The 21,195-nt window shown below is 43.1% G+C and overlaps 1 protein-coding gene across 2 annotated transcripts in view; it reads right to left on the bottom strand.

Annotated features, from left to right (window-relative positions):
• Positions 1 to 20,952, bottom strand: part of LOC138975795 (solute carrier family 28 member 3-like) — a 55,888-nt gene extending 34,936 nt beyond the window's left edge. Inside the window, exon 1 of one of the 2 annotated variants that reach the window (XM_070348548.1) lies at positions 20,852 to 20,952. The gene's annotated coding sequence lies outside the window, so the exon portion shown is untranslated. Of the gene's footprint in view, positions 1 to 18,467; positions 18,784 to 20,851 lie in introns of those variants that run through there. The other variant, XM_070348547.1, reaches the window with a different exon arrangement.
• Positions 20,953 to 21,195: the final 243 nt, after the last annotated feature.

Here is a 21,195-nt window from a genome sequence, read left to right as displayed (position 1 = left end):
GGTGGTAAAGGGGGTCAGGGAAAACCGTCTGACACCAAGTTTAACCAAGAGCAACAAAAACAAACTACCGGTCAAAACCAGTTTGGGTCACGGGGTGCAGTTAGGGGAGCTCATACTGGGGGTTTTGAACGTAAGGTTTGTTTCTACTGCAAGGAACCAGGTCATTTCAGGAGAAAATGCCCCAAGATATTGTCGGCATCAGTGTCAGTTCCTGCCAAGGGGTGTTGCAAGGTGTGTAGCAAGGACTATACTGTTAGCAAAAATTGTGGACATGATTTTGACCCATCAGAAACAGCAGCAGGAGAAACCGACAAAAGCAGTTTGTTGTTGTGTGAAGGTACACTCAATGGAAACCCAGTTGAAGTGATGTTAGACACAGGTTGCACTACCTGCGGTGTACGCAAGAGTCTAGTATTGCAGAGTCAGATGACTGGTGAGATTTGTCACTGTAGACAGTTCAACGGTGAGATAGTGGAACTGCCAGTAGCACTAGTTGATCTGGATACTCCGTACTTCGTGGGGAAAGTCAGTGCTTGCGTCATAGAGAATCCTATTTCAGACGTAATTCTTGGTAGAATTCCAGGTGCGAAATTGGATCAGGCAGATATCGCGGCTGCGGTACAGACCAGAGCACAGAAGATCAAAGATCAAAGACCGTTTAGGCCGTTGTTGACCGCGCGAGCGCCGAACCTGGACATTGGTCCTACTGAAATTGCAAAATTACAGAAAGAAGACGCGACCTTGTCATTGTCATTCGAGCGTGCTGCCAATGGCACTAGCGTGAACGGTCAGACTTTTGTCATGAAGGATGGTCTTCTCTATAGGTCCAATAGTCAGGCCAGTACTACTCAGTTAGTGGTACCGAAACCGCTTCGGGAGTCCGTACTGATAGCGGTTCATGATGGTATTTTTGGAGGTCACATGGGTTCACACAGTACTTTCAAGAGACTTCACCCGTACTTCTATTGGCCTGGTTATTGGAAGGAGACACATCAGTACTGTCAAACGTGTGACAAGTGTCAACGCACAGTCCCTAGGGGTAAGATTCCTCGGGTTCCATTGCAACCATTGCCAGTGATCGAGACACCTTTTCAGCGTGTAGGCATCGATTTGGTTGGTCCGATTCAGCCGGTTTCTGATACAGGCTACAGATATATCTTGACTCTTGTTGATTACGCGTCACGATATCCTGAGGCTGTTCCGCTGAAGCGAATTGACACAGAATCGGTAGCTGAAGCACTGATGGGTATTTTTTCGCGTCTCGGTATTCCGGGTGAGATACTGTCGGATCAGGGTTCACAGTTCACGTCGGAATTGTTTCAGGCAGTCATGAAACTTTTATCAGTTCATCAGATTCACAGTACTCCGTACCACGCTCAGACTAACGGCTTGGTCGAACGTTTCAATGGAACACTGAAAACTATGCTCAAAAGATTGATGACTGACAAACCAAAAGATTGGGATCGGTATTTACCGGCAGCTTTGTTCGCATACCGGGAAATTCCGCAAACCGCAACCGGTTACTCACCGTTTGAGTTGATGTTTGGTAGAACACCGAGAGGTCCGTCGTGCGTTCTATTTGAAACATGGACAGGTTCGGATGGTTCAAGCGAACCAAAGATTGTTCATCAGTTTGTCACTGATTTGAAAGAGACCTTGAGTGAGATGATGACTTTGGCGCAGGAGAATTTGATCGATTCTGCAGGAAAAGCTAAAGGTCGCTATGACAAGAGAAGCAAGCCCAGGTCACTTGTTGTTGGAGATGAGGTTCTCGTCTTGTTGCCTTCGGACAATTCTAAGCTTCTTTTGAAATGGAAAGGGCCTTTCAAAGTAGTGCAGAAGAAGGGGGTTTGTGATTACGTCATAGAACTAGCAAGGGGGCAGGAGAAGATGTTCCACATCAACATGCTCAAGAAGTATGAAAGGCGAGCACAGGGAGATAAGCAGAATAGCACTGCAGTTTCAGTGATCATGGGATCAGTGTTAGAGCCTGACGAGGATGTGCAGAACATTGACGTTCGTGTGGTACCCACTATGCAGACAGAGACTGTCGAGGATGTTCATTACAACCCTGACTTAGAACCAGAGAGACTTGAGCAAGTGAAGTCAGTGATCAACAAGCATGCGAAGATTATGACTGATTTGCCAGGTACAGTTCATACTATACAGCACTCAGTTCGTAACGGTGACATCGTTGTCAATCAGAGACAGTATCCCATGCCGTTCGATACAGAGAAAGTCATCGAGGATGAGGTGAAGAAGATGCTAGATTTGGGGATCATAGAACCATCACAGTCTCCATACAGTTCGCCGATTGTTTTGGTGAAGAAGCCTGATGGATCGGTTCGCTTTTGCATAGACTTTCGTGGCCTTAACAAGGTCACTATCTTTGATTCAGAACCGATACCAGACCCGGAAAGTTTGTTTGTGAGTTTGAGGGACAAAAACTTTTTCACCAAAATAGATCTTGCGAAGGGGTATTGGCAAATTCCTTTAGACCCCCAGGACAAGCACAAGACTAGTTTCCGTACATCCCAAGGCCTTTTCCAATTTTTGAAAATGCCGTTTGGATTGGCCACAGCTCCAAGTTCCTTTGCGCGTATGATGAGACAGCTGAAACTAGCAGAATGTGGGAGCGTCAGCTTCTTTGACGACATTCTGGTGGCAAGCGTAGGCTGGGAGGAACACCTGAAGTCGCTAGACAAGCTTTTGACGAGGCTAGGTGAGTTTGGCTTGACTGCAAGACCAACGAAGGTGGAAGTAGGCTTCCAAGAGATCGAGTTCCTAGGTCACATGATAGGGATGGGAAAGATGAGGCCTGTGGACAAGAAGGTCACCAAGATCTTGAAGCTAGAGACACCTAGAACAAAGAGACAGGTGCGGGCGTTGGTGGGACTTGCAGGGTACTATAGAAGGTACATTCCAGGTTTCAGTCAGCTCATGGTTCCTTTGACTGAACTCACAAAGAAAAACAAACCAGCAAAGGTCCAGTGGACTGACCAGTGTGAGACAGCATTTCAGACCGTCAAACAGAGATTGTCAGAACAGCCTGCGGTAGCTCTTCCTGACTTTGACAGACCGTTCACGGTCAGAACAGATGCGTCAGGAACAGGCATTGCTGGGGTGTTGATGCAAACAGATGATGAAGGTCATATCCACCCAGTGATGTACGCTAGCAGGAAACTCTTGGACAGAGAAACAAGGTACTCAGCGATAGAACGGGAATGTCTAGCTTTGGTATGGGCGATAGATAAGTTCTCACGCTATCTGACAGGCAGGTACTTTGTCGTAGAGACTGACCACAGACCGTTGACGTATTTGCAACGCAGCAAGACCACAAACAGTAGGTTGATGAGGTGGGCGTTGGCGTTGCAGGAATACCAGTTCTCGGTCATGCCAATCTGTGGTACTGACAATCTGGAGGCAGACATCTTGTCTAGACTGGGTTGAGGATGATTGTTGTCACTTGCTGTTTCATTCATGATATTTTTTGTACACAGCTTCTGAACATGACCCCTGTATATAATTCTTTTGACTTTTTGGATAATCTCTGATCGAGATTCAGAAAATTTCATCGTTTTTTCAACAATTCATTTTCTTTTGAGGAAAGGGGGTGATGTTACGAAGCGGTTTACTCGTATTTTTGGTAATGTGTATTGTTGTAAATAGAATAGACTATAGCGATGGTCAGACATTGGAAAGGGCTATAGGCTGCATACCGTCGCGTTGACCGCAGTTGAACCTTTGTGTAACTGACAAGGTTTTTCACGTGCAAGTAATGCAGGCGACAGCTCACTGGCAATGTCATAGCAAGAACGACTTTGTAAAATCAGTCGCCGTCAAGGAGCCAAGCTCGACTCATGTTTTTCGTAACACGTTAGCAGACGGGCTCCTGTTTTAGGTATCTGACTGAAGAAGGATGAAGACTGACGAACTTTCCCTATCAGTCTACGTGATATCTTCCATTTTCATATTCATGCCAGGCCGGCGACTGTACTAAATGTTGGCTTTACACTCTTTTGAGGTATGTTTGAAACCGGTTATATTTTCATGTCATGTTGTCGTATGTGAGAAGAGTGACTGGTTCTGTGTTTAACGTTATTGTGTAGGCCTAAGCTATTGTGCTACACTGCTTAAACATGTGAGGGTTTTACGTAACGTTTTCTTGGTTTTAGAAAACAGGAATTAACGTGTAAATAATTATATTGGCTCATGCAGCTTAATATGTTGGACGAGTGAGTATTTTTATTGTGCGAGTGAAAGAAACTAAAGACAAGTTGATTTATGGACTATAAACTTTACAGTGTTCCAACTGGAGGGTTTTCATCGACGGAGGCTGAACTGAACCAGTCAACTGCGGCTTGGTGTACATGACCATGGCATGGAGAGCTGGCAGAGTTCTACAGTTAGCCGCCGAGACGAACTGGAAGGATCAAGGACTACGTCAAGCAATGGTTGCGGTGTCGTGAGGACTGGTGCATCCTTGTCAGTCGTCTGAAGGACTTACAGCCATACCAACATCTTGAGGGCCGAAAGATGGCAGTAGGGTAACGTACAGTAGAATACCTATTCGTCTTACCTGTTAAGCTGCTTTGTTTGAGCCAAAAGGTGTCTGCGTCTTGGACTGTAGAGTTTCTTGCGGTGTTGTCGGCCTAGAGTACTGGTCGAAGCCCGGAAATGATTTTGTGATGTAAAAAGCTTTGTAAACAATAATAATTAGTCTTGGCAGTGTCAAGATCCATTTAACACCAGGTTTTTGCGTGTGTGAGTGCGTGTGCGCTTGTGCCTTGTAAGCTACGGTAGCGGACAACTTTTCAGATTACATTCAAGTCTGTAAACAAATACTAAATTTATAGAGTTGTGTAGAGGCATTTATGATTGTCTAAAAACCGGGCTATACCACTCCATAACACCCCCTTGAACCCAGTTCTGACATCGAAATAATGCCGAGCTCTTCAGAGGAAAATACCATCCATGAGATGGAGATAACTCTGAGGGAAAACAAAAGAAAACGTTCGCTTAATAACGATGAAACTCAAAAACCAAAGAACATCGTTCAACTGAAATGAAACGTTTACTAGCAACCGGTCCGAAGGGAACCCGGCAGCAAACCTGACTAAAACAAAACAAAACATAGAATCCGAAAAAAACCTTCACCTCTGAAAATAGAAACAAAACAGGAAAGGGGGCAAGGCGGTCTCTTTTCAAAGGGAGGCAACCTACTCCCGAGTACGTACAATACCCAGTTATTATTGAAGACACTAAAGAAGGAGTGGCCACCTTTAGAGGGCTAGGCCTCCGGCGCTTTCGTACCCTGAACGCAACCATTGGTGACGTCATCTCTCTTCGGCCTTTCGCAGGGGAGAGGTGGCTGATCGGTTGCTCCAGTGACAGACAACAGCAGAAACTGTTACAGTTAACCAACATAGCCGGTGTTACCATCAGATCGTTTATCCCTGAACCCACCACAGTCTACAGAGGGAGTCATAAAAAAGGTGCCCCTTCAACATTCTGATGAGGAACTACTCACCATGAAAATCACAGTTCAAATCCAAACAGAATCCGGATGTCCAGCCCAAAAAGGTCGTGAGACAGTCAAACGTTTTTACAGGTTAAAAAACAAGGACAAAGAACTGTCCGAAGTAGTAAAAGTCACCTTCAAAACGGCAGTCTTGCCACGTATTATGTCTCTCCAGGGAGAGGAATACTCAGTGGAGCCCTATGCCTGCCCTGTCCGCCGCTGCAGCCCTTGCAACCGGTTTGGCCACGGGGCGGCTCAATGCAAAGCACCCACCCCCATATGTACCCAGTGCGGGAACAAAGGTCATGGCCGTGATGGCTGTGGGCGGGACCGTCACTGCGTGAATTGTGGGGGTGATCACACAGCAGCATACCTCGGCTGTGCGGAGAAAAAGGTAAGGCCCAGAGCGAACAGGATTCGTGCAGCCTCCTATATTCCGTTTGCCGAGGCTATATATATGCAAAGAGCAAAAGAGGAAATAAATAACGAAAAAGCGGAAAGACTACAGAGAGTAGCCCCCCAGCCCCCACGAGAACTAAAAGACAGTTTTTGGAGAGCGGATGCTCCCCAAAAGACCTCAACCCCCCAAACTGGATACGCTAATGCCGTTCGCCACGGCCGTTATGACAAAGATAAACACCCCCCCTCACCCCTGGTGAAAAGCTCAGTCAAAACAAACCATAATAAGGAGGCGGACAATGGCACGCACCGCACTGCAAAGAGTCCACTAAACAAGGGAAAAGACAAGCCATTTAACCAAGAAGATATGTCGCCTCAGTGGCCGATCAAATTTACAGTAAAGTAATGAAAAAGATCGAAACCGACCTGGAACAAAAACAGCGAGACATTAAACTTTCGCAGGAAAGGGAACTGACAGCAGAAGTCCTCAAAAAAAGTCGATAGTCAGAGAGACTCTGTGTTCATAACAATCCAAAAACCAGAAGAAAAAGACCTGAGAGGCTACCTAGAGCTCTGCCTCACCTCTATGGTGACTGCTAGGCAGAAGCAGAGCCCCGAGGCTCTCATCAACTTATTAACGGATACCTACTGTTTTGTGACAAAAAAATAAAGTGTCCGTCCCTAAACCAGACACCTATCTCATGGCCCTCAGCGCTCTCGCGGGGAGCAGAGATCTATCGTCTGAGGAAATTCTCACAATTAAAAAATCACTGTAAGTCCCTTGTAATTTTGGACTCCCTAAATTGGGGGCAAAATAAAATAAAGCCAGCATAAATACATGATCGTCATTTGTCAACGGTTTTAACTTAAACAAAGGGGACACACAGCTCGCAGGGAGCGAAGGGCATTGCCCCACCTCGCGGGTGTGTGTGTGTGTGTGTGTGAATAGCGTATTACCCCAGTCCTGTCCTTAAGAGGCTAACAATCATTGTCATCATTTTCACGAGTTTTCGTTCACAAACACCTGGGAAATAAATCTCATGTTTCCCATGCAATAAATCGAGGTGGTGAATGGGTTTGAGCTTTCAGGTGAAACGTGGATTGTCAAAGTAAAAGCCAATCAGGCTGATTGTTTGATGTGTGGAACCATCGCGGCTTTGGATTTGTGTTTCCGAGGACAACGATTGTAAGCATTCACTCTCAAAGACCCAATCAATGTCGGCCTTGGTCGATAAAGATGAAACAAAAGACGATATGGTCCCCTTGGACCAACAAAAAAGCTGGTCTGTCAACAAGCCACCAAACATCTTATAATGCCTGTAGGACATTAATATATTCTGTAAGTAAGGCGGTGGCATTGTTGGATTCGTTCGCTTTGCGTGCGGGTTTTTCAGGCGTCATCCAACTTGCCTTCATGTACCTCTACTAATATTTAAACAAGCCAGTCTTGTGTATATTATGTATATTATGTACATTATGTATATTATAAATATTCAATTTTTAAACTGCTGCGGCAGAACAGATGCTTTGCATACTGAACGTTTTTAAAACCGGTGGTCCTGATTTTATCACTTTTTAAAAATTTATTGAATAAAAATTGAATTATTTCATACCCCCCTCACCCCCTGACACAATATAGACACAGCAATAATAGTGACCACGGGCGAAACTGATACGTGCCCAGAATGAAACTCTTATAATTTTTATCAACGCAACTTTTAACTTTTACAGTCCCTCTCCCGTCATCCTCCCGGCCCCACCCCCACACACCCAACTTTTTCTTAGCGTACAACCACCTCATGTCCCAAATAGATCCTTATTCTGGGGACAAAAATAGAAATTTAGCATAGCATAGCATTGTGATTCTTGTGTATCCCCCATTGAAAGGGGCTGTAGGCCCATATTGAATTAAAATGTGTGAGTGTCAGTGTGAGTGTCAGTGTTCTGAGCTGACTCGTCTCGAGACATTGGCGATAACAGAAGAGTCACTGAAAGAATGCCAGTGTGAAACAATGCCTAGGTGTTTGCCTAATATTTATTATTTTTTATTATGGTTCTTTGTTTCTTACTTCGTCTCTCTCTCTCTCTCTCTCTCTCTCTCTCTCTCTCTCTCTCTCTCTCTCTCTCTCTCTCTCTCTCTCTCTCTCTCTCTCTCTCTCTCTCTCTCTCTCTCTCTCTCTCTCTCTCTTTCTATCTCCCTCTTTGGCTTGACGGTATCATGCATTGAAGCAACATTTTCAAACTTACATTCCTAACAAATTTATATTTTATGTCACTCTGAAACAAACCTTAAACACACATCATCGTCCTGTAGTTTCATAGTTTACCGATTGGAGTGTCTCAATATGGTGGAGTGACCGGGGGAAGAGCAGGGGGGAGTGGCTCTTAGCTCAGTCCAATCGTAAACTCGCCAGTTTTTAAAGAGGCAAATAAAATAAGCACTAAATGTCCTCTTCCCCTCAAATGATTTAATAGGGCAAAGGCAATAAATTTAAATGAAAAGGACGTATCACTCGCGTTGAAGGCGTTGTACGGACAGTTTTTCAAATGTGCTAAAAGTTGCCCTAACCGGAACTGTGATTAAAATGATGTTTTTTTTATTCAAATAAGAAAAATAATCGTACAGTTTAACTTTTAAAGGGCAGTTTCGTGCAGTTTGATTTTTCACAGCATGGTAACACGTTTGTGTTAAGTCAGATGCAAAATATCATATGAACAGCAAAACGAGAATTATATTAAACTCGTTACGAAATTAAGTAGAAGTGCAATGACAAGGCACTGCATACCTCCCGCGAAGGACACATCGCCTATCTCTCTCTCTCTCTCTCTCTCTCTCTCTCTCTCTCTCTCTCTCTCTCTCTCTCTCTCTCTCTCTCTCTCTCTCTCTCTCTCTCTCTCAGTCTCTCTCTCGCTCTCATTCTCTCTCTCGCTCTCATTCACACACACACACATACGCACTCACACACACACACACATAAACACACACACACACACACACACACACACACACACACACACACACAGTTCAATTAAACTTTCGTCATCCCAGATTATTTGATCACAATTTCTTGCGACAAAGCAGTATATACGAACTTGAGCAAAAAAATGTCCCCACTTGTTGGACGCTTGTCTCTTAATCTCATCGGCGTTGATGTCATCAGAGTGCCACCTGAAGGTACAGCGGTGGATTCATCGTGAAAAGATGACATTACATTCTCTTCACTTATATCCAAGTAGTTGTCAACAAACTCTGCCAAAAATTCCATATGCAAACAGCATTAAATTACCTACAATCCCTTCAGCAAAGCGTCCAGGTCTGAGAAATTTTAAAAAAATATTGTGACGCGGTACTAACCATGCCCCAAGAGGCAAGACAAATCGACGCGGTCAATGACCGAGTGGTGACGCGGTATTAACCTGCCAGTGAATGGGTGGTAGCAAATAACAACATAGGCTTACTTTGTCAAGACTAAATAACATACAAGCTGAAAGTTTGTTGCAGACGTTCAGTGCTCATGTTTTCCTGATCTTCAGTTGATGACTTGTTCTTCTCGATGAAAAAAAGCCTCTCATCGTCACATTTTATGCAGAGAATTCATAATGGTTCTGAACGAAATCGAATCATCTTGCCGCAACATGACTGTGATCGTATTTTGTTGTTGTGCATACGCTAAATTAAAGTATAATGCTACCTTACAACCACACATTATCAGAAGTCCTTTTGAGATGACATTCGACGTGGTCATGTCGCTGACGCGGTCCAACAGAGGCTTGCCGAGCGACGCGGTCTATATGGCCGGATATGCGTTTCGTGGGATACCTCTAGCTTCGCTGGGAGAAGGAGGCCAAACCACTTCAGAACAGGTTGTATTTATCAAGTGCGGAAGTCAGGCACACTGTTACCAGTGTAATATTTGAACAAGAGATTAAATTTGACAGATTTATTTAGTATCTATGCCCACTCCTTTTGCTGATCGTGTTCTCTTCATCTCCTTGACTGCTTGCTTGTGTGAGAACCGTTTTTAGGATAGGGAAAATGAGAACATAACCGATGCACAAGATATTCGTTCGTTCTCAGATTTTGCCAAAGCAGCCCACGTACGAGGTGTCTAGGAGCACCACCGCGCGGAGGGGTTCTGAAACACTTTGTCTCTAGACTGAAAGCAGTTTGTCTCTAGACTGAAAGCAGTTTGTCTCTAGACTGAAAGCAGTTTGTCTCTAGACTGAAAGCAGCCGTTTGTCTCTAGACTGAAAGCAGTTTGCGGAAGTTGCACTTGAAAGATACCCTCGATCCTTTCTCCTCTTCTAAACGATCGTGCAAACCATCACAGATCCGACCAGGCATTTTCGTACCATAAGAGCAGTCACCCACTTGGACACATACACAGAATTAAATCAATCAATCAATCAATATGAGGCTTATATCGCGCGTATTCCGTGGGTACAGTTCTAAGCGCAGGGATTTATTTTTTATTTTTATTTTTATTTTTATGCAATTTATATCGCGCACATATTCAAGGCGCAGGGATTTATTTATGCCGTGTGACTGTGAGATGGAATTTTTTTACACAATACATCACGCATTCACATCGGCCAGCAGATCGCAGCCATTTCGGCGCATATCCTACTTTTCACGGCCTATTATTCCAAGTCACACGGGTATTTTGGTGGACATTTTTATCTATGCCTATACAATTTTGCCAGGAAAGACCCTTTTGTCAATCGTGGGATCTTTAACGTGCACACCCCAATGTAGTGTACACGAAGGGACCTCGGTTTTTCGTCTCATCCGAAAGACTAGCACTTGAACCCACCACCTAGGTTAGAAAAGGGGGGAGAAAATTGCTAACGCCCTGACCCAGGGTCGAACTCGCAACCTCTCGCTTCCGAGCGCAAGTGCGTTACCACTCGGCCACCCAGTCCGCATTAGCCTGACTGTATATTATGTATAAAGTGGGATTTTGTTTGTTTATTTGTTGGTCGATATATTTGTCATTGTAACGTAATTTTGTCAATAACAACGTTCCAACAACTTACCTTTCTTGTTTTTTTTAATTCTGTTTGGTTGTTTGTTTTGTGTGTGTGTGTGTGTGTGTGTGTGTGTGTGTGTGTGTGTGTGTGTGTGTGTGTGTGTGTGTGTGTGTGTGTGTGGTGTGTGTGCGCGCGCTAAATTGAATTCGCACCAAACAAATGACACACGTGTCAGAAAAGCTACCTGCGATCATAAGCTGAAGAATTGCGATTTTGTGGAGGGTTTAAAAAAAAAAGTTACATTATTTTAACTTCATTGTTGACAATTTTGCAATTTATCTATTCACTAACTTATTTTTAATTTTTTTAACATTTTTTACTCACGTCTATAACATATCTACAAAAACAAGCTTACAACTAAAACAATCATCTTCAGTGAAGTAGAAAGTTTAAAGATACCTTCCTTCCCTTGTGGACAATCTTGTAAATGATGTAAATCCCCTAAGGTCGGATCCTCAGGACCTTACATCAGAGCATCCTTCCACCTGGACACATCCCAAAAATCAAGAGCTTGGCTATTGTCCGTTGGGAATTGGACGTTTTCCGTTGAATAATTCGTTTTATAACTGACGCCTCGATCTGTGAATCTGCAAAATCAATTCCCTAATTCAGCCCCAAAACTTCCCACTGTGCACTGGAAGCATTGATTAATGACATTCTTGTCCATTTATGTAATTCGCGCCAAAAGTAAAATGTTAAATGTACTGTGCCACAGATTAATGCACAGTTAAACATACAGATACCAAGTGTGTCATAAAATGTTATTGTTTATCGATTAAAAGGGCACGCTTTAAGCGTCTTCCCAAACGGAAAAAAAAAGAAGAAGAAAAAAAGAAAAAGAAAAAAAAGGAAGCAGTCAGGCTGTGGATTGTTGGTATGTGTCCAAGTAGTACAGTCGAACCTGCCCATGAGGCCACCTGTCCATAAAGACCACCTGCCCATTAAGACCACCCCAAAGGATCCCCGACGGTTTTTACGACTATATAAATCACCTGTCTAAAGAGACCCCCTGTCTAGAGAGACCATTTTTGCTCAGTCCCTTGGCTGGTCTCTTTAGACAGGTTCGACTGTAGAAAGTTCTTATCCCATGTAAAGGTCTGGACGGAGTTGTAGTGATGCCAAGATTGCTCCTTTACACCGGCGGAAAGGAAAGTCTATTTAAAGGCACACTCCTTCTCGTGAAAACAGCAGGGCTCCCCAAATTGTGCGTCCCTGCTTCCTGTACGCACTGGAAGCCGGAATCACGTACTAGAAATGTATGGAGAGGGTCCCGGGACGCACTAAATGAACATTATCCCCGAGTACGCAGTACTAGGGTGCTGCAGACTTTAATCCCCGAGTACGCAGTACTAGGGTCCAGCAGACTTTAATTGTGTGTCTGTGTGTCTGTCTGTCTCGACTTAACAGCTTATTGCTGGGAAACTACTGGGCGCAGTTCGTTCAAAAGTTGATACACTAACTTGATAATAGGTCCGATTGATCGTATTAAAACTTCATAATGTTACCTGGGACCTAAATGCGAAATATTCCACAAAAACGACTCTTAACGGCGGGCGCGATTCGCGGTGGGATAGAACAGCCGTTCGGCTAATCCGCCAGCCAGCCAGCGACAGCGACACCAGGCTTTGCTTCGTGCGTGCTTTGCGTGCGTGTACCACTGTGCGCGAGGAGTATAGGCATTTGAGTTCACTGGCGAATGATAGAATTGGTGGCTTTGTGGAAAGCGTTTCCGACTATGGCTAAAGTGATCCGGGTTCGATTCCCGGCATGGGCTGTCTATTTTTTTAATTTTTTTATAATTTTTTTTTATAATAAATTCTTGTTTACTATTGTTTATTATGAACGTTTTAATGTTTTATTTTACTGTAATAATTTTTTTAATTGTGTAAAATAAATTAAAAAAAATTTTATTTTATTTTTTTTTAAATCCAAGGGATCCGGGTTCGATTCCCGGCATGGGCGGTCTATTTTCTTTATTTTTTTTTTTTAATTCTTGTTTACTATTGTTTATTATGAACGTTTTAATGTTTTATTTTACTCTAATAATTTTTTTAATTGTGTAAAATAAATAAATATATATATATTTTTTTAAATCCACGTGCACAAGACAAAAACTTTCATACTGGGGGAGCGAGCCAGTCTGAAGAGTACTCGGATAGCCAGCGTTTTTTATTGTGTGTCTGTTCGTCTCGACTTAACAGCTTATTGCTGGGAAACTACTGGGCGCAGTTCGTTCAAAAGTTGATACACTAACTTGATAATAGGTCCGATTGATCGTATTAAAACTTCATAATGTTACCTGGGACCTAAATGCCCCAAAAAACACAAAAGCCACTCTTAACGGTGGGAGTTTTTGCGGTGGGAGGCTGGTCGCTTTGCGAACAGCCTGAACTAAAGGGCAGACTTGGGTGGTGAACACGTCACGCAGTGACGAGAAAAGCATGATTTCAGTGCAAGCCAGACAACGCGTGGGAAAATGGTCTCGGCAAAGAAATTACAATGCAGGGTTTGGTCTCGGTGAAAGAGAGACAGAGAGCACGAGAGAGTCTATGGCCAAAGTGATCCGGGTTCGATTCATTTTGTGCACATGTGTTAGTGTTACTGTTTGTGTGTGTGTGTGTGTGTGTGTGTGTGTGTGTGTGTGTGTGTGTGTGTGTGCATGAGTCTGTACTCGTGTGTGTGTGTGTGTGTGTGTGTGTGTGTGTGTGTGTGTGTAAGAAAGAAAGAGCGAGAGGGAGGGAGTGAGGGAGAGAGAGTGTGTGTGTGTGTGTGTGTGTGTGTGTGTGTGTGTGTGTGTGTGTGTGTGTGTGTGTGTGTGAATGTCTGAAGAGTACTCGGGTCCAGCGCGAGCGTTTTTTATCGTGCGTACCTTATGAACTGGTTTCAGACTGTAGTCGTTCGTACTTGCTTGCGTGCGTGCGTGCGTGCATTTGTGCGTGCTTGCGCGTGTGTGTGTGTGTAGGTTGTTTAAAGGCACAGTAAGCCTCCCGTAAACCATCACAGATACGGTCAGGCTTTTACACACACTACAAACACCCTTTCATTTAAACACTCACCGATTGAGAACATCCTAGGTGCCCTCCGTAAAGAGCGAACAATTTTCAAAGAATTTATTTTTGCGTGGTTTATCTTACCCCTGAGCCATCGTGAACCCGTGTGATCCAGTTTCCCTTTTTCACAATGTAGTCGTCAGTTAGTCATTTGAATGCGACTCGATGTGATCTTATTTACAACAGCACGTTTTTATGCACGAAACAAACGGCTGTGGTTTACAAGAACTCTAGCGATGGCTTTTGACTTGTTGAGAGGAACGGCGATATGCACTGATAAACCGTCGTCTGCTACGACCCTTGCGTGACCCTGCTTCCGGGCTTTTCTTTTGTCAAACTTTCACAACTTCAAATTGTACTGATCTTGTCTTGATGAAAAAAGAATTCTTTTATGATTAAAGAATGTTTGTGTAACAAGCTGTCAATTTATTATTTAGATTTTAAAAGTTAGGTCTAGCGCAAAAACGCACCACGGTCCAAAAACATTTTGATAATCATCGATTCACGGCTATCGCCAGTTTACATCGATAGAATGAGACCCGAAGGGAAGTAACTCATGTTTGACCTGAGTTCAGGATGGGTCCAAAAAGTGTTCGAGACAATCTGCAAAATTAATTCTTTAAAAATTGCTCGCTCTTTACGTAGTCCAAGTCCACGAAAATAAATTCTTTGAAAATTTCTCACGCTCGACAGAAAGCAGCCAGGATGTTCCCGTTCGGTGAGCGTTCAAATGGAAGTATGCTTGTACTATATGTAGACGCTCGGGGAGCTCTGTGATGGTTTACGGGAGGCTTACTGTGCCTTTAAATGTCCTCTTGGAATATTCCGATCAAAACGACACTTCTTATTACACTAAGCGTGATCACAATGTGTTATAAGTATACCGGGTGCTTTTGGCCCTATGGTGTTTTGTACCCTCTAACTGTCCACTGAAGGGGTCCATGGACCCTCTACAAGTTCAAAGTAGGCGTCCCGGGACCCTCTAGGTGAGGCGTCCATGGGGAGCCCAGTTTGGCTCACCGTCTCAGGCCCGAACCGGCTTTACCATTGGATACAACCATCCGTTCACTTGGTCACATACCAAAAATGAACAGCACGGGGTGCTCCCTGTGCCCAGTGGCAATTGGTTTTGATGAATCTTTTTTTTTTATAATAAATATGCCACAAGGCTATTTAACAAATTATTTCTTAAAAACAATTCCCACAGTGCACAAAGAACATCTAGGCTGTTCATTTTTAGTATGAGACCAAATGGAGGGATGGTTTTCTCCCGTGTGAAAGCTTGGCCCGATCTGAGACGGAGAGACGAGCTGTTTGGACGGGAATGAGAGTGCATTTTAAAGCATGACGTATGCAGACTGTTTTCGCAATATCTGAGATCTGAGGGGATGTACAAGAATGAATCATTGCATAAAAGTAGCTTTAACAGTAACACTAAACGCTAAACATCCAGAATACACTTGTGAGGCCCGGCGCTCACCTATCAGTTTAACGCCAGCAGGACAGACGACGCACTGCAGATTATTGAGGTAATTCTTTTTTTTCCCCAGCCCGCTACACGTTGCGTGAAAAGAAAACACCAAGTACTCGTCATAATCCCTATCGCAGCATGTAGTATAGTGGCGACGACGCAGGTGTAATTTGCCCCTAACGAGGACCATACGTCGCTCCAGGGTGTTGCGCTCTGCAACATAGTGTCTTTTTGCTGACTAAATGGGCGTGAAAATGGTCGATGACAGACACTGGGCGAATTCGCAATTATCTCTTGATGATACATCTTCCACTTTGTCTCACGGGTGTACTGACAGTAACCACTCGGGGCGGGGACGTAGCTCAGTTGGTAGCGCGCTGGCTTTGTAGCCAGTTGGTCGCTATCAGCGTGGGTTCGATCCCCACGTTCGGCGAGAGATTTATTTCTCGGAGTCAACTTTGTGCAGACTCTCTTCGGTGTCCGAACACCCCCGTGTGCACACATGCGCACGAAAAAGATCCCACGTTCACAGCGAAAGTCTCAGGGCTTGGAAAACACGAAGACACGCATGCAATCTCTCGCTCGCTCGTCTCTGATTATCATGATCGTATTTTCGATACTTTGACGAGACAAACCCAATGCTGGTGTGTCGAAGAAGACAGCCACAGCGGGCCTGTTCGAATCAAAATATCATCACACCATATCTTCAGTGTATTACCAATACCTGTCCCAATATAGACCAGTTGGTCTAAGAGGACGTTAAACCCTAATAGTCAGTCAGTAACCACTCACATGGACACATGCACGCACGCACGCACGCATGAACGACAGCATGTACACACACACACACAAACACACACACACACACTGACACACGCACACACACACATACACACACACCACGCAAGTCCGCCACTCAGTAGTTAAATAAATAAATAAAACACCCTGCCTGTGAAGGTCCTTCAGACTATGAACCATCACTCCAAAAAATGTTCCCCCATTATTAAATATTGTCTTTGAACATGTTTTGATCGGAATCGTTCCTATTCACTTGCGTTGCTGCCTTTTGCGTATTATCGGTGTGGCAGTTGAAACAGTTACAGTAGTGATGACTTTAGTTCTGCTATGAAACTCATTTGCCATTACATTTACCGATACATGTTCATGTGTTTTTTTCTCTTCAATGTGAGACAGACGTACAGAAAACAGGAGAGACACACAGATAGACGGACAGACCAACATGCACACTAACAGAAAACCAGACCGACCGACTGGAATAAATGTACTATTAGATAAAAGTCCATGTGAAGTTTGTTCACCACTCACGATTTTTCCAGTCCGTGTCTTCATGCGCTACTCCATCAGTTTCTTGAACGACAGACACACATACAGCAACATACCAGGGGAAAATATTCCATGTACACAAAAGTCTTCGAATCCATTACGACATCAGATAATGGAACGAGCGACTGACGGCGATTAGGGACTACAGTGACTGGCAATCAAAATGCAGACACCAGTAACGTGTACACATAAAGGATCGAAAATAAAAAAATGAATAGTGTTTTATGCTCTAACGTCCCAGGTAAGCCCATTTGTATTGTTATTTTATTCATTAAACGATCAGTTTCAAGACCTTGGCCAGGCACAAAAGAACACATGTTAAAGCACTGACCAAGAATGTAAATGCACACACACAAACTACAGAGTACACGGAACATTGCCATCAGTTATACTTGAGGGGAAACATGCGCACAGCTTGTGATGCAAACACGAGTTAGTTTTATAGTTGAAGGTTTACTACTACTGGCGTTTAAGCTTGTACGTGGGCCCATCTGTCGATAACTGTGCCTATATGTCTCTCGTAAATGTTAAAATGTATGTGTGTGTGTGTGTGTGTGTGTGTGTGGCTGTGTGTGTGGCTGTCTGTGTCCACCTAAGTGTGTGTGAGTGTGTGTGTGTGTGCCTCTCTGTGTGTGTGTGTGTGTGTGTGTGTGTGTGTGTGTGTGTGTGCAAGCGTGCGTGCGTGCGTGTGTTGGTGTTTATGTAGGGGACACTCGACTCCCGCGACATAGTTGGCGCTTTACTTCGACTTGATGTTTTTAAACTCGACGTCGAAATAAAACACGTCTTCAAATTCACCCCAAAATAACTATGGGGGCTTGTAATAAGGTTTAATATATGTAAATGTTTAAATTTGCCTTACATATTTACAATTTAGCAAAATGTCCGCACCCCCCGCGGGTTAGGGGGAAGAATTTACCCGATGCTCCCCAGCATGTCGTAAGAGGCGACTAACGGATTCTGTTTCTCCTTTTACCCTTGATAAGTGTTTCTTGTATAGAACATAGTCAATGTTTGTAAAGATTTTTAGTCAAGCAGTATGTAAGAAATGTTAAAGTCCTTTGTTCTGGAAACTTGCATTCTCCCAGTAAGGTGATGCATTGTACTACGTTGCAAGCCCCTGGAGCAATTTTTTGATTAGTGCTTTTGTGAACAAGAAACAATTAACAAGTGGCTCTATCCCATCTCCCCCCTTTCCCCGTCGCGATATAACCTTGAACGGTTGAAAACGACGTTAAACACCAAATAAAGAAAGAAAGAAAAGAAAAGAAAGACAAAATGTCCGGATAAAACATATGGGTAAAGTTGGGTACCACAGAGGGTCATTGAATTGAAATAATAAGTTTGACAGTTTTGTTCGTTACTACGCTTCTTTATGTGTGTCTGAATGTTGCTTGATGATGTTAAAGCTATTAAACAATATTTTTACCAAAACAATAACGTTTTGTGTATTCGCAGTTTGGGCAAATACGTCCAATCGAGAGGTCAAAATGGCGGCGGGTAATTTGTGACATGCTGTTGGATGAAGCCGTAATAACTAGGTCGTACGGAATTAAAGAAACACGAACAGTTTGTAACTCATCATAAACGCATGCATTTTCAGTAGAATGAGTACTGTTTGCAGAAGATTAACACAATCTGAAATATTTACCATAGTTGTATATGGTCAACTTTGTAATTTGTCGTTTCACAGCAGCCCGAACTTCATTTGCACAACACAGACCCACTTATCACAAACGCACGACTATTTTTGGCTGTCACTACTTTAGCACACGTCGTAACACGCGTGTAGAACGCAAGAAATAAAACAAATAACATCCACAGTTTTTGCAATCTGTCCACTTAAAACTGTCAGAGCATTTGGTTTCCCCTTTTTCCTGTTACGATGGTATCGTTGTTTGTCCTGTTATTTCAATCAAAATGATTTTGTAGAGAACTTATTTTGTACTAAACTACACCGTATTCTTGGGGAAGGATATAATTATATGCACCCGTTGCACCGCTGCGTGGTAACGTTGCCCCTAGCCGACGGTTTAAAGTTTCGTTTCTCATCTGCTCGCTCATGTTACGATGCTATTTTGACCATTCGTTGCTGCGCAAATGGTAAGGTTTTTTTTTTCAAGTTCACGAAATAGCTTTATTTATATATTGTTATGCTCACAGTGTCTTAAAGATCATATGAACACATTGTTGTTGAATTTGAAGTTAGTTCAGTTTTTGACTCCAATGTCACAGTTTGGTACCCAGCTCCAGAGAACAACCCATATATATGTAGTTTGTTACTTAGTGTGTTTTGTGTTTGTCCGGATATAACACAGAGTAGCAGGACCCTGTTCACACACATTTTTTGTCGAATTCTGAGATTTTTTTGGTGCGATTCTAGGTGTTTATCTCTGTGGCATGAGCAAGTCGCTTTTAACCCATATTTTGAATTCAGAACAGCTGGACTTTAAATTAAAACTCATATTTTTTATTTTGTTTATATGTTTGCTGACATAATTATATTTGACTTTATTAAGCTTTGCATCATCGGTTAGGTTTTGTAGACCAAGCTAAGTTTTTGTTATCATAAAAGCAGCATGCAACATTGCCTTTAGGCTTTGTTCTTCCTTCTTGTTGTTGGGTTTTGTTTTTGTTGATGTGTTTGTTTTTGTGGTTCATCCCGGTGGTGGTAAAGGCTGGGTGTGGTGAATGGTGCCTAGCTGAAGTTTTTCATCTATGTGCTTGTTACCTTAAAGGCATATGTACTCGATGACTATACACGCTAATTGCTTTACCAACAGCTGGAGACATGCTAAATTAAGTTCCCTGCAAAATATTGTGATCTAGGACCCCTTCAATGTTGAGATATGTTAATTTTCATTTTGATCTGGATCGTCCTATTTATAGATTTGGCAACACATGTAACGTTGATGCAAGGGAGCTAACACCGCGGCTTTGTTGACATCCTCACTTTTTCAGAGGCTAGAACAAGCTGTAATGCATGTATTATGGTCCGCGCATGGTGACATATCGTCATTATATGGTCTTATGGTGCGTTTGACATCGATTATGGGCAAACTACACTTTGTAAACACGGGAGCGCGTACATATGCCTTTAATTAACGAAAATACTTTCTTGGAACTTTGAGAAAAAAAACACACATTCACAAACTTGTTGTTGTGGTGGTGGTGGTGGTGGTTGTTGTTGTTGTTGTTGTTGTTGTTGTTTTTGTTGTTATTGTTGTTGTTTATTTTGTCATTCATATTCCTACAAAATACATGTATAACCACTTTGCCGCAATATTGTGCTGGTTTTGTTTGTTTACCACACACCCACAATGTGTGAGTATCCTGTACTTTGTTTTTGAATACCACAATTGCCTTTCATAATTATATGTAACAAGGCCTACTTTTTTCTACTACAGTGGAACCCCCTCTTAAGACCGTAAAGAAATAAGGTCATAGATTGTGTTGAGGCCTATTTTCAGACATTGTCGACAAAAAAATTTGAAAAAAGCAAGGACTTAAATGGGACTGGCAAGGGGAGGGGGGGGGGGGGGGGGAGGGAGTCTTTAGTGGGAAGGGCTGGGGGCGGGGGGGGGGGGGGGGCTAACAGGGAGTTCCACTGTACAACACTGGCTTTCTCAGAAGGGATTTTATACATGAGAAAATGATCAAAAATGCCAGCAACTATTCAAAAATGACATTTGTAAAATATCAGGGCTTGGAAACATGAATACACGCATGCGAGAAGAACAAAAATTGGGTAGCGCCGTATACTGTTTGGCCGCTTGCTTTCCCCCGTGAGAAAGCAGCCCGAATTTCCATGAGGGTAACCTTATAAAATCTTATTCTTATCCTTATCTTATAAACACGAACTTGAGCTGTAAACACCAGCCCTCTGTTTATTTTTTCTTCTAACAGCGACGACAATTATAACTTTCAAGTTTTTGACATAAGTGGTAGATTGAAGGAACGCTATTTTATGTTCAAATCTTTAAATGTTAAGACTTATTCTCAAAGAATATTGAAGGCACTGAAAATCATACTCACGATGAAAATAGATTGAGCCACGGCTGCGCAGAAATCAGTGGATACAACAGCAGTAAGTTCTTCACAAATCTGAACTTCCAAAACAGCGAACAAAACGTAGAGTTCTGGACCGGAATGCATAGCCCCTCCATAGGAGCCTAAATTGATGACGTCACTGCAATAAAGTCTGTGGACTCCATAAAGTCTCTTATTTCTAATGCATGGACCGCGCATAGAGCCTTATGCCATCCAGAAAGTTATAGCAGGCCCCTCCTTCCAATAAGAGTTATGCCTTATGGAACCGGCTATTGGAGCGTTTAAAATGGCGGCTGCTTTCATGCCGATTCAGGATGAGAAGAAATTTG

Source organism: Littorina saxatilis, linkage group LG9, assembly GCF_037325665.1.
Source record: "Littorina saxatilis isolate snail1 linkage group LG9, US_GU_Lsax_2.0, whole genome shotgun sequence".
NCBI lineage: Eukaryota > Metazoa > Mollusca > Gastropoda > Littorinimorpha > Littorinidae > Littorina > Littorina saxatilis.
The sequence above is the reverse complement of the archived record's forward strand: the minus strand, read 5'-3'. Positions and strand labels throughout refer to the sequence as shown.